The following is a 14,545-nucleotide window of genomic DNA, read 5'->3' as shown; positions in this document are numbered from 1 at the left end:
CTCAAAACATACATTTCCATTGATGTTAATAAATGGTAAAGAAGCAATTATTGTGTAGACAATTCTGGTACATTTTTGTCTCCTTAAAGTCCAGAATAGCTTGTCACTGGGGGGTACCCTTTTAAAGTACAGGAAAGTACCCTTTCAATGAGGCACATTGCTGTACCTTATAGATTAAAGGTACATTTATGTCTTGCAGGGTACACAACTGTACTTGAACTGGTACAATTTGATAAGGTACATAAATGGACCAGGACTGAAAGGTACACAATTGTCTCTCAAAAGGGTACCTTTCAGTTTTCAGTTTTTGAGAGAAACTATACGGTCATTTATTGTTGCACCTTTTTTAGTTAAAACAAATTTCACGAAACTGGAAAGTCAATACCAGCTTGGCCAGAAAGTCATTGTTCAACTGCAGAGTCGGAGTGGATCCCTGCGACTCAGAACTGGAATGGAGGCCTGCTGGGCATCGGAGATGATCTACCTTAGAACCCGAGTCAGCGCTTCACTCACAGCAGAGAGGCAAATATGGGTACGGTTAACACACAGCTTACAGCAAACAGACTTCAAACACACCAAGTCAAGACCAGGCATGCTGCTCAGGTGGCGATTGGTTATGTGTTGATCGGTTCTGAACAAGAGAAAGGACAGTCTCTGACCCCTTACGTGGCGTTATTCTCGATTCAGTGGACATACGTCTCAGGAACAGGAATGTCTAACTGCAGAAGTGCACTGTGTGCTCCATGGAAGGCTAGTCATAACAAAAGAGGGTTGTCTAGCAAGCAGCAGGGTGACTTTGCCTGTTTTGTCTCCACGAAACAAAAGAGCGAATCGGTGTGTTTTCAGGCTGCAACACAGGATTTTTTTCTCAATTAGTCCATTAGTCACTCGTCTAAAACAATGTCATAAATAGTCAAAAGATTGCTCATGATGGTTTCATGAAAGCACAAACAGGTATCTTCACAATCAGTTAGACGGTTGCCACAGATGATGCATTCATCAAATCATTAAACTGCATTTTTCCTTTGCTTAATTAATAATGCATTGTGGAGGACAACTGCATCTGTAATTAATCTGATCAAACTTGCTATCCAAGGAGATATCTCAAAAGTCCCCAGTTTCAGTCTGAAAAAGTCTCAGTGTGTGCTGCTCTAGAAGCACCACTTCCACGAACGCCAAGACACACAGAGAGGGCTATTGTTCGCGATAGTGAGGTATTTTGACTGAGAGGGATGGGGGGGGTAAAAACATAAGGGGGGAAATGCTATGCTCTGCTACAGTACACGCTGGATTTGCAATAACACCTGCCTTACGTACTCTTTACAGAGCCACAGTGCCTCAAAACAAGAAGACACATTGGAAAAGCCATCATGCCCTTTAGTGAAAAGCAGACGCAATGTTCACGGAGGCATGCAGAGGATAATGAATACAAGGGGGGAGAGTGGATCATGATAATGGCTTTTTATATCCTAGAGCTCTGGTCCCTTCACGCAGGAAGAACCCAATCCCGACAACACTGAACATCACCAAAAGCTGAAATGAAGAGAAAACCTTGCAATTCCTCAGTCCTGAAAAACTATACTCTTTCATACAGAGAAAATAGAAAACTAAATATAAGCCCGTGGGGCCTCTTGTCTCTGATGGGATGGGTGTTTACTGCAGGCATGCAACTGGCTCTAATAACTAGTGTTGCACTGCTACATAAAACAAGAAGAATTTACAATACAGGCCTCAATCTTACAGACTTTGCTTTACTTCTTTTCATATCCAAGTCATAACAAAAAGGTGTGGGCAAAAGGGGATGGGTTCAAGAACCCCCGCATTATGCCACTTTCCGTGTCTTGAGTCACGCAGGCTTTGACTCAGTCTTTTCCATCCCATAATGCTCCGATTGCAAAGAGCGCCATGAATGAAAACCTTAGAACAGGCTCAAGTGTTCCAAAGCACCTCTCTAAAAACATCATCCGAGTGTGTTTTGGCCCCAACCATGTAGGGTGTTGTGCCACACCGTAAAACACGCTTAGAATAGCCTGCAGCGATTTCCTCTCGTGACGGAGGTTTTGTTATCGTCTTGCAGTTTAAGGGTGGGGGAGTGCTGGGGGGCAGCCGGCCTGGCCCGTGCGTCCGCAGGGCGCCGCTCTCGTGTGACCTGCAGCTATTTACAACCTGAGTGAGCAGGCAGAATACATCATCACTAAAAGATGGACATTTGGGGGGGAGGTATTATTATGAGTTGCCATGTTTAATTATAAAAAAGTTTTACCCCTGCTTGTGCGTATGCAAAACAAAAAATCATAGTTGCAATTGATTTATGTTGGAGAGGAGCCCCTCATTCTTGTTTTATTACTCATTGCTGCACGACTTGTTCCTCAAATTAAAAACAAGAATGAATTTGTCTTTAACATTATGCCAAAAAATAAAGGCAACAGTGCACAGGTGGTGCAGTTTGTTGGGGAAATCATTCAGTTTCAGTCACACATGTTGATGTGTTGTGATGCATGAGCCTTTCCAGCATCACTCAATATCTGTTCACCCACTAAAAAAAAGTAGCTTATTGCAACTTTACAGGCAGGACGTTTTAGCATTCTTGGCTCAAGAAAAGACTGTAAAGAAGGAAATAAAGAGCCCTGGTAGTTAACGTTTAGAGGAGTAAAATTACATGGTTTGACGCAACGTCATGAACGCACCACTGCAGAGGAATTACCTTATGTTCATCTATTCCACTCTCCGGAAATATATTTGTTTTAGGAAAGCATTTTTAGAAGGGAGGCCAAATACTTTGGAGGAGTCAACTGGGGGGCGATGCAACACCTGGCCTGATTTTACAGCTTTAAAAACGAAAAGAAGTAACGTTAAACAGTCGACGGGGACAAAGGTCACAGTTTGGTTAAATTCACCTTTGGCTGGAAAAAAACCCCTCCAAGGTTTCTGCATCAAAGCAGGTTTATCTCACCGGCAGTCAGCAGCACCTGAGGCCACAATAAATCAAATGAGTCAACCTGTAGTTCACGGCGGCGGAGTGAAAATACAAGAACATGGAGGCTCAGCGTTTTTACGCAACTAGTGATAGAAGCTTAAACCGTTTCCAGGCCGTGGGAACATTCGTTAATACTCCCTCAAGTAATAAAGTGTCCTTTAACGCCACGATATTCAGTTGGGTCCGACTCACGTTGGCCAAAGTAAACGTTAGCAACTCGCAAAGCAAAGTTGGCTCAGAGACGAACATGGTCGCGCTCACTCACCGAGAGTCCGCTCCCAGTGATTTCCGTTAGTCCGTTGATGGTTCCCAACGATTCCACAATCGCGTTAGTCGGCGTCTGAACTTCGCTGTGTGCTACCCCCGTCCGTCCACATCCCTACTCCATGGTGCCCCGACGCGACGCGACGCGGCGGTATTGTTGGATATGGAAGTTGGAAAACTCGGGACGTGGTGCAGGAAAATCCCGCCCCGCTGCCGGTGGATTGGCCCGCGAGCGCGGATTCGTCAAACGATGGAAGTTCTGGTGCGTTCCCGTAGCGTGGTAGAAATGGGAAATGCGAAATCCTTCACTGTGGAAGAACGATGACCGACGACACAAGCAATGCGCAGTGCATGACGATTTGTTAAAAAGGCGGTTCATATTTATTTGGCTCTTTACAAATACACAGACAAACGTGATTACAATAATGACAAGGAAAAACTGCAATCGAGTAACTGAACTAATCGCGTTGAGGTAAAAACCTTTGGGAAACGTTAAATGTTTAGCCCCTGAATGCAGCACATTCCTCACGGTGTGGGAGGAGCCTGTCTGTCCAGCGTTGAAGAAGCACCGAGGACATCATGTGGTCATGTGTTTCCTTCATCCCCGTACTGTGCAAAGAGTACCAGTAGAAGTTACGATTTAAACGTTTAGTACAGAAACATTAATAGCCAAACGTATTCCCATTGGGGATTGTACTGGAATATTGTTTCTGATGCAGGCATCTAAATATCTTCAGCTTATAAAGCTTATTTGGGGTATGTTGCTAAATTATTAGTCTTAGAAGTAATTGGTATCTGGTAAATGTGGTGGAGTAAAACGTGCAATATTTCCAGTAAATGGAGTAAAACTATTACGGGACATGAAAATATAATTACTGCAGTCATGTGTTGAATACTACGCATGCAGTGCAGATGTTAATGGGCAGTCAGGGTAAACCAAGACAATCAAATACCTTCACATGCGGCTTAAGTGCAGCATGAATATACAGTATAATAATATAAAATGAGAAGGACAAGTACAATTTCATTTTCACAGGATGCCCATGAATTAATCAATAAAAGAAATGCAATCAGACATAGAAATAGGCAACTCCATCGCGAAGCAGTTGTGATGCTATTTCTCTCAGGAAGGAGAAAATGAGAGGCTGGAACGATTCTGTCCCATCATCAACCTGGTTGTACTTCAGTTTCCAGCGAATAGAATAAACCACACCGGGTCACCGATGGCCCCCCAAACTGGTGTCCCTCCCTGGAGGCCTCTGCACCCTCACTGTGCTGGGGTCACATTCCAGCATCTCCCTGATCCAATCATTATCCAGCACTCTGTCTATGAACCCCTCCAGACTGATGGGGACAGACGTAACAAGGACACAGAGGACATGTATTACTGACAAAGACGGTCCAGACAAATTAATAGCACGGCAGAAACAGACATAAAGAGTAAGTGCTTTCCCTGGGGCCCAAAAATAAAGAATGAACTAACTTATATAGTGATACAAAGAAGGCAGTATAGGCCCAAACTACAGGGCCCAAAAATAAAGAATGAACTAACTTATATAGTGATACAAAGGAGGAAGTAAAAAGCTGCCCAAAATAAGATGAATAATATTTGCAGCAATAGGCGTCCGTGTCATTAGTATGTTTCAACTTTACAGGTTTATTGATGCAACTAATAATAGATTGTACAAAAGGCTTATGTAACTAGTAACAAAGCCTCGAACCAAATAAAAAAAATTGAATCCATCCAGATTTCAACATTCCCTTCAGTCTGTAGAGGTTGCTGAGTGCAAGTCTCCATTAGCAGCCAAGGCACTTTGGACACAGGGAGAAGAGTCCTTAAGAGCTAAAGAGGTCAATGCACACGCTCATTTTAAAGCATTAGATTAAAAAAATACAGTTTCATGCAATTTGCAAAACAATATCTTAAAGATTTCTTGTTGGAAAAACCTCAACAGTCCTCATGAGGTTGCTATAAATTGTGTCCTGAGACACTAATATGAATGACCGCATGAAAGCTACACATTCAAACCCATCAACATGTTTTGTTCATTTGGGTAGCAATACAACTATGGGTATTTTGATTAATTGATTTAGCAATAGATGACAGAGGGAAAGACATGTTGTTAAACACATTTTTATAAGATCAAATCATTTTCAACAAGCAATACTAAGGTTTTCTTAAATTATGTATATGTTTGTATTATTTGGCATGAGCAAGGCTGATGTCACAATTTGACACAGTACATTGTATTTATACATGAGGCCATCTGGCTAGCACGTGATTCTCAACAATAGGTTACTAATGTAATAATTATGTCATGATTATTGTCAATGTTCATACGTAAAAATCAAAGATGAGCAATTGTAAAAATGATCAGAAGAAAATCCTGAATGAGGTAAATGGCAGAAGGTATCTGAACAAATCAATGACAAATCCAAGTCAAAAAATGTATGCAGGACAGAATTGGGTCTGACTCTTATGAAATGTCAGTGTATAATATGAAAGCTGACAATGCATGGAAGTACAAAGACGCGCAGGTATAAATACACAAGTCTTTATCATTACAGTTTGGGGAAAGCATGTCAAACTTTTACCTGAAGGGCGAAATACTGCTATAGTTATTTAGAACTGTATCGATCTGTGTTTACACAGCGCAGATCTGTTCTCCCTGAGTTAACGCCTCAGCTATCAGGCTCCGAGAGCAGCCAGAAATGTTTTGATGAAATGTCTGAAATGTGGAAGGAGTTTGATGCCAAACCTCCATTTCAGCGGTTCCACTTTGCAGGAAGTATTACTGTACTACTTCTAACACCATTTTGATTCATCAAAATTTTTCCATGTCCTTTGGGTGTATGTAATCAAACAGGCTCCATCCAATCAGCTCTACCTGCAGGAGGAACAAACAGCCCTAAACATGGTGCCTTCGCTGATGGAGAGAAATGTTTGTCTAAGTTTTCCCACCATGTTATAATGCGGTGCTTAATCATAAACACGAGGACACTCTTCCAGGTCTCACCTCACTGGGTTGTAAACTTTAATACATTTTCACGTCGCGTGTACGGTCCATCTTGCTCGGTCTGGTTACAAGGCAGTGTTTCTCAATAACAGTCCGTGTGACTCACGGAATTAAACAATAGTTCCTACCTGTAGTTCCTATTGTTACAACCTCCACTCTGTATTTCCATTCAACAGTGTCTCCCCTGCCTCCATTTCCAAATGAAACATTTTTTCTTCCTGTGATCCTGTGATTTTTGCTTGCATTACAAACGGTCTATGGACTTTTTCTAGGCTCTATGTGATTCTTTGTTTTAACGTTTATGTAATTGTTCTCTGCTTACATTAACACAATTTTCCCATTTATTGTTTAACCATTTTTACAATTACTGAGTTTAAGAGAGACTCTGATCAGAGTCTGCAACACATCACACACAGACACACACAGCAGCAGCACACCTGAAGATGCACATTAGCACACACACGCATGGGACTTGGGCAAGAGACAAAGGACAGGACGCTGTCTGTGGAGCCGGTCTGGTAAGACAAAAGCGAGTCGTTCCCAGAGAGGTGCGACCCATAGGGACGTAGGGACGGTCAACAGTCCAGTGGGTGAATATATGTAAATAGTTAGCACAGAGGGAGACGTTTAAATGAGTGGGAAATAATGTGATTTGAGCCAAATCTGTAGACCTTGTTGTAAATAATTTGTTATTTTCTCTTAAACTTAGTGATAGGCTGCAAGTTGTTGAGTGTGGATATGAGATGTACAGTGCACGGTACATCTCATACAGCATCTTAATGACGGAAGCACATTTTAGATCATAGGGCAGTACAGAATGGGAAACTTTGTTACAGACCATCATCCTGTAATGATTTTATCAACAAACCATACAAACATGTAACTATATATGATATATTGATAATCTACCATTTTCATTAGGAATACATGAATGTTCTAGGTCACTAACAAACCATGAGTTGAGTTTTGAGTTCACAGGTAGAGAACGCAGGTAAGCTGCCCTGACGACTGAGGATGCAAATGCAAGTCCAATTGTGATGGAAAGTCACAAAGACAATGGTGAACTGACTGTAATGGTGGGGGCCCTCAGTGGGCCAACAGATGGAGGAAGCAGCGAACGGATTGGTAAGATGCAGAAGTCAAAGGTTGCAGACAGCTGACCAACAGGAGGGACTTAGCAGGTCTCCCAACAACAACAAACGGGATAAGCATAACTATTTTTACAGGGGTTCTGTTGAGAGTAACATGGTCTCAGAGTCCCGGATCAGAATTTGAAAACCACACACACTGTTTGAATGCAAATATTCTGTGTATCATGCTTTAATCATTTTTCTATATCATTGCATAGGGACTGTTGTTTTCTTAATTTCTGTTTTTCAATTTAAAGGAAGAGCTCGCCAGCCAGCGTCGAACTTTGAGACAATGCAAAGAAGTCTGAAGCTGACCTGATGCTGACATTTATTTTGAGACATGTGTTAAAATAACACATGTCTCAACAGGAGGGATGTAGATATAGAAATATTTTTACAAATTGAACGATGGGAAAACTTCACAAAAGAAGAGAACCAACACACATACACAGCACACACACACACACACACACACACACACACACACACACACGCACACACACACGCACACACACACGTAGGCACCCCATTGTGCTTCTCTATTCAACAGCTGACCAGGGAATCCTGATCTTCCAACACCTCGGATCCCCCGATCAGTCTGATCACAGGACCTGCAAGATTCTCAGGATCAAGAAGAGAGTGGATCTCAATCACACGTCAATGACGACCACTACGCGTCGCCTGACCAAGCCTTTGATAACAAGAGGAAGTTTACACTCATGCATAATCCCACAAACACTTTAGTTTTTGCACAAGTTATTACCACACAACTTTCAGATTAAGAAAAGGGACAGAAACCCCTCATTTAAATCCAAGCTAAAATGATTGAGATATACAAGCAAATACACACGGTTGATATTATTGTGAGAACAAGAGATCAGGGTTCTTGATTCATAATGTCCAAACATTTCCCTGATATAGAACTATACAGTAAATAGACATATTCACATTGAACATCTGGTCGGACGGTGAAAGAGATTCACCTTTCCGTTGAGTTGTACTTACTAAGGTAACAGTATTGTCCCGATTAAACAAAACATAACTATAGACACAGTGAACAACAGACAGGAATGCATCACCAATAATTGATAAACTACATTAACCTAAAAGCCACATCAGTAGAATGGAAGCTATGGGAATACCTGGGGGGGTCTAATGTGTTTCAAGTCACACACAGGATCTGGAAGACGCACCTCTACCCCTGCTGGAGCAGAGAGACATGACACACAAGAGGAGAGACCACCTGTCAACAACCTGAGCGGCGCCAAAGGAACCGACCAGGAGGAAGCATCAGGACGGACCACAGCAGAACCAGCACCGCAGAGCCGGACCAGAAGCAAGACAAGCATCGTTCTAGGAGAACCAGAAGCAAGACTAGGACCGATTCAGAAAGGGTCCAAGCAACCTTCCAGTCTCCCTTTTGAGGGACAGCACAGTTCCAAGACCACCTCACACTAATGGGGGACATTGACAGCCCAGCACAGACATAACCTCAGACCCATTGGGTCACATCAGAGCCATCGATTTCCAGTACAGACACTCCCAAGTTTCCAGGCCCCTCTACAAACACTGCCCCATGGACAACAACAACAACCATTGAGCACAAGAGATCCTGAAATGGTCGAGAAAACACCCGCACACACAAATGGAGGTGAACCACTGCTGAAAGCTCTCACTGAAGAACCAGCAGAGAACAGTGACATTGACAACCGCTACTCAGGTTTATTAGACTCATGATTTAGTAAATACAAACAATTGTTTATTGTTTATTTCTGTGATAACAGTCTCCACTATGGCCAGCATTCTATTCCTAGGTGGATGCTGTTGCATCCTCTGCATCAGGACTCTTATCATTAGAATCATCAGAGAAGACCAGCCCCATGATGCCATTAGGTTTATTAAATTAATGTGTCCTGTGTCAATTTACACTGTACACATGACATCCGTGATGAAATGTTAAATCCTGGGAGAAGATCTTTCAATCTCTCCGACAGATTTCTTCCTCGTTTTATTCCCAAAAAGGGTTTTCGAGGGAGTTTTTGTTCTGTGCCAGGTACAAGTTAACAAGTGGTGTCCAGAGGCACATCTTATGATTAGAATGTTTAGGATCAAGCGTATCATATTGGATCGAACGTTATGCTAAACAAATAGAGACGACACATCTGACAAAACTGAGGAATTTGATGAACCGATCCCTCTGATTGGTTTTTACACCAAAATTGGTGTAAACGGATGGATTGTACACTGAAAAAAATGATGTGTTGAATTTACTTAATTTTTTTTAGGTAAGTAAATGCACGAAATAAATGTATCTAAATCCAGACATATTTTTTAAGTAAATTGTACTCATTATTTTCAACTAATTTCAGCCTATTTTTATTTATAATTTCTGCTCAACTGTTTTGAGTAGAGTTAACTCAAATTTATTAAGAAATTCCAACTAAACCCATGTTCAGTTTAATCAAATGAATTAGGTAACTGTAACTATTCTTTTTATTTACATTCTAATCAATTTATTGTTTAAATTATACATACTAAAATTAAGTTTCATCAAATGAAATGCCATTGGTCAATATCAGTGTATTTTATTCAAAAAAAGCAAAGGGCATATTATAATACACCTTACATAATAATCTAAACAAAAGAAAGAACATTCTTTTCCACAACTGAATGTATATATATACACACATTACCTATACATTACATATATATATATATATATACATTAAATGTTTATATGTACATTACATATATATAAACCAGTTGCTTTAACGCTAGAAGCCCCTCAACACAATCCAACAGACTGAGCAACAAATAAACGACACTATCAAAATCTTGTGCTACCTCTTATTCATTTTTCTTTAGATGGATATGTTCTTCTATTTTGTATGTTCTATAAATGTGTTGTATTTATTATCTTATCTTCAGTGCTTCAATGAGGTGTTGCAGACTCTTCAGGAGGCTTTAAAATCAAAAAGTTCCAACAGAGCTGTGTGTGTGTGTGTGTGTGTACACTAGAGTACCAGTCATAATATATATGTATATATAAAAATAGAAAATAAATAAACAAACAAATCTCACATGCTCAACTAAGGCACAAATGTTGGTGTATTATAAAAAAAAAAAGACCAAGTGCATTGGGAACAGACTTATTCGTCAGCGAATAAATCAAGACATAATGAAACATGTGACTTAAACCTCCAGAAACTTTTACTCTCCGATACTAGCAGAAGATGAAAATAGCAAATCTGTGTAGAGCCAGAACGAGACTAACTGTCACATCAATAAATGGAACAAACATCTTTTCAGTGTGCCATATATATCGTTTACCCGGGTTTGACTGGTGCTTTTTAATTACGTCGACTCTTTTCTTCTGCAATGCAATGAGACCAGTTCACAAGAGTGGCTGAAGATTTCCTACAGTCCAGCATCTATTTTGTTCCTTAGTCCAAGGATTTGGGGGGAAAGCTTTTCAGCATCCATTCGAAAGAGCACTTTCTGAAGGAATTCGTAATAGTATCTTAGCTCTTTGGGGTAAGCCATGTTCAGAGCGTAGATGACTCCCAGCATCATTGCACAAGCGCGGGCCACAGATCCACAGTTGTCGAGAATGATTACTCCTTCAACGAAAATTCCAATGTCATCACAATGTCACATTTCTCCACCCTCCTTGTTGATGACATATATACTCATGGTATGCTTTTGCAGGTCTCTCAGGATGTCATTTCCTTCAATGTCCTGTATGTGTAAAGAGAATAGGAGAAAAGAACACGATTCATGAAATGTATTTAATTTCAATGACGTATACTTTACTGTATGAACATTGCCACCATACATAATAATCTCTTAGATGAATCTGATCCCATTTTATATGTATTTAAATAAAACTATATATCTGTGAGGTGTTATTAAAGATGTACATAGGAACGACGATACTGTGCAGCAAGTTGTTAATTTTATATGAATATTCTCAACCGTCTGTCAATGATAACATGAACCTCGGAAAACGTATGTGGGTGACATTAGGATCTTAAAACATAACATGTGACAGGCAAATCCATCCCAATGACTTACTATATACTCCCAAACGAGCTGTCCCTCGTCCTCACCCAGGTAGATGCAAAGAGCCTTTAGGATAGCTGTCCTTTTCAGATTGACATCACTTGTCTCCTGTGTTAAAGAATTACAATTAGTAAATAATAATAAGAAATACATAAATAAGTACAACAATTTCAATAAACTGAACAATATTTATAAAATGTAATAACCTAAATGTACAATATAACTTAATGTTTTCATCATCACATATATACATGACATTTTACATGTCGTAATGATTGGTGTACATATTTACTTCTTGCAAAATCTCCAGATGTTTAGCTAGTTTCTGGCCAGCAACTCCTCCCTTCATCTGGAAGATGGATGTCAATTGGGCTAAATGGCTGTCCGACCGTGCCATGAAGGTAGATTCCAGTGGGATGGCTGTAATGCGTTTGAATTCAGCATGTATCTTATCAAAGAACAAAAAGACAAAATACAGAGTATTGGTGCAATATTCTGTTGTACAAAGACAAGAGGCACATTGGGAAAATAGCTAGCATGTGCTTACCTCATCGATATGGAAAAGTGCAGGCCAATCAGGATATCCACACTTAATATGAAGGCCACGTCCAAAATGACTATGTTTTAGTTTGTAATGTTTAAGAATCTTTGATCGCCTAGACACTTCAGCGCCACACAGTCTTTACACTGCCACATAAACTAGACAAACAACAAAGAGAGAAGAAAAAAAAAAAATTAGTGATGATGTTTATACAGTCACCCGTGGTACTTAAAACTCCTGCACTGTAGAGCTAACAAAAGATGAGTAATTAATTTAAGTCATTGTTTGTCCCAGGAAACAAAATCATTTGCACAAAAGTTGTTGAGTGCCTACATATGATCAGTGGCAGATTTACTTTGCTCTCAGCGATAACTGCCCTATAGAGAGCAAAAATACCACAACATTACAGAATATTTATCCTGAGCAGTACTGCTGGGATCAGCATACCTGTGAAGAGTTTGTTTGTTAAATGTACTTACCAAAACTTTATGAGGTCCCCAAAGAGTTCCACATCACACCAACATCAGATAGAAAAAACTGCAAAAAAAATACAAATATACCTAAAAATACAATTCAGGTATTTATTTTAGGAAAAATAAGTAATGTTCAATAATCATTACTGACTTGGGTTAAGATAATGACTCAAATTAGATCCCAACAAACACATTTTGTATTTAAATAAACCCTCATATTACTATAGAAATGAGCAACAAATTGCAGAAAGGTTTCTTAAACATTAATTATTCATATATAATTTTTTTTATTCAAAAAGAATATATATGATTAGTATCAATTCTCAATTATTAACAGACAAAATACTGTGGGTAGGCTACAATAGTTAGTTAATTTCTAATGAAACCAGAGCTGAAAACGAAGCTAAACTATTTTGGCACGGCAGGCAACGCCAATATTATCCTACCCATTTAGTTTTTGGCCAACAACTAAAAAGTATTTTTAACCGGACAGTGGTCATGAATCGACCTTGCTTGTCCTCCTCTGTTATCTACAGAGCAGCTGCAGCTTACATTTTCCCCGCATTGAAGCGCATTTCCTCCGTGCTCTCAGAGCTACCTACATGTTTAAGATAACGCTAGCTCATTAGTGTATAGCCGAGAAAAGGCACCACAAAGGGAAAATATACCACAGAAAAGAGTTGAGCAGAGGCGCGCGCGACTCACGTAATGGCTGTTAACATTAACCCATTTGGCGCGAGCAGCAAGCGCACTTTTATCAATAGGATTTCAGTTTAGTTATTGTTCCTCCTAATATTACCGCACTGATAGGTTCAAGTTAAAAATACACTTAAAGTGGGTCCATAACGTTAAACCTTTCTACATGCCGAGAAAGCCGGGAAGGTGAAGCTACAAGCTATTAACGTTAGCTAACATTAGCTATCAGCTAGCGTTAGCTAACGTTAGCTATCAGCTAGCGTTAGCTAGTCAATTGACATTGGTTAGGTTCGACTTTTAGTGGCCACAAACTCACGAGAAAGTCCAACAAGAAAAGCATTTGATGCATCACGCATTTATATTGATATCATCGGCACCAGTTAGATAATTATTTTCACTTAAAACGAGTCTACTAATGCTAACCTAGCCTTAATGATGTAGGCAACATTAAGCTAACGTTAGCAGCTATAGCCTCAGTTAACATTTTATTAACACACAGCAGACAGCCAACTACTTTTCTAAATCCGGTTAAAGTGAAAATATAATACAGCCATGAATTTAAGATGTTTACTTACTGAAAACGTAGAGCCTTGGATATCCAGACAGCCAGGAGATATAGCAAATCTTTAAAAGTGAAAAAGATTCCCGCGTCCTCCAGGGGCGGTTTGTGGTCGCACATGCGCAGATGTGGAAGTTGAATGTGGTTGTAAAATGTACACATTTTTTTCATGTAACTTTTAAATGAAGGAAATAAGCTTTTTCTAAACCATGGAAGAATGTGTTAAGATTAATTAAAAAAGATAAGTAGGATTCAATAACACGTTCAAATCAGTGAAATAACCTTGAATAAATCAAGTAATATTTAAAAGGGGTCCGAATCATTTTTTTCAGTGTAGGATATTAGAAACAAATTGACGATCCGGTTCATAAAATTAATAAAAATGCATATAGTGTACACCAGAATACAGACATGATTCTGAAACTGTGTAATCAATAAAGTAATGACAATATTGTAAAACCACTGTAATTCTGCAACTGTAGTAGAATAATACCGATGCAGTTATGATTGTATTTGATGTAATGTAATCAACTGGAATGCATGCATGTAATACTTGAACAACAATCCGAGTTACATTGAACTCACCAGAAGACTCCCAGAGGTGTGGACACTGACTTTCACACCTTTAAGCATTGTTATAAATACCTGTAGGAACCATTGTTCTGGAGTTCGCTGGTGGAGGCGACAGACGGGCACTAGGGATGGTCAAAGGACTGACCTGGGGCCTGTTGGTCGCTGAGACCAGCGGCTCCTCAGCTGAGATGTTCTTTTTACCACAACGCCATCTCCTTTATTAAATACATTTGATTTAACCTTTTGATCAGCG

General features: G+C 39.9%; 1 protein-coding gene and 1 long non-coding RNA gene across 13 annotated transcripts in view; both read right to left on the bottom strand.

The window, feature by feature from the left end:
* LOC120812621 (liprin-beta-1-like) overlaps nucleotides 1-3,457 on the bottom strand; it is a 32,243-nt gene extending 28,786 nt beyond the window's left edge. For 6 of the 12 annotated variants that reach the window (XM_040168750.2, XM_040168752.2, XM_040168753.2 and 3 more), the window contains exon 1: nucleotides 3,243-3,456. The gene's annotated coding sequence lies outside the window, so the exon portion shown is untranslated. Of the gene's footprint in view, nucleotides 1-2,897; nucleotides 2,970-3,242 lie in introns of all 12 variants that reach the window. The other 6 variants (XM_078097643.1, XM_078097645.1, XM_040168751.2 and 3 more) reach the window with 3 other exon arrangements.
* A 6,496-nt stretch (nucleotides 3,458-9,953) lies between these two features.
* LOC144391090 (uncharacterized) lies at nucleotides 9,954-13,865 on the bottom strand. Its single transcript, XR_013454968.1, has 6 exons — nucleotides 13,736-13,865; nucleotides 12,471-12,528; nucleotides 11,998-12,149; nucleotides 11,743-11,898; nucleotides 11,463-11,558; nucleotides 9,954-11,126 (listed from the first exon to the last, which is right to left on the bottom strand). It is a non-coding gene; the product is annotated as an uncharacterized LOC144391090 (long non-coding RNA).
* Between the last annotated feature and the right edge of the window lie 680 nt (nucleotides 13,866-14,545).

The sequence above is a fragment of the Gasterosteus aculeatus genome, chromosome Y (assembly GCF_964276395.1).
Source record: "Gasterosteus aculeatus chromosome Y, fGasAcu3.hap1.1, whole genome shotgun sequence".
In the NCBI taxonomy this organism is placed as follows: Eukaryota; Metazoa; Chordata; class Actinopteri; order Perciformes; family Gasterosteidae; genus Gasterosteus; species Gasterosteus aculeatus.
The sequence above is the reverse complement of the archived record's forward strand: the minus strand, read 5'-3'. Positions and strand labels throughout refer to the sequence as shown.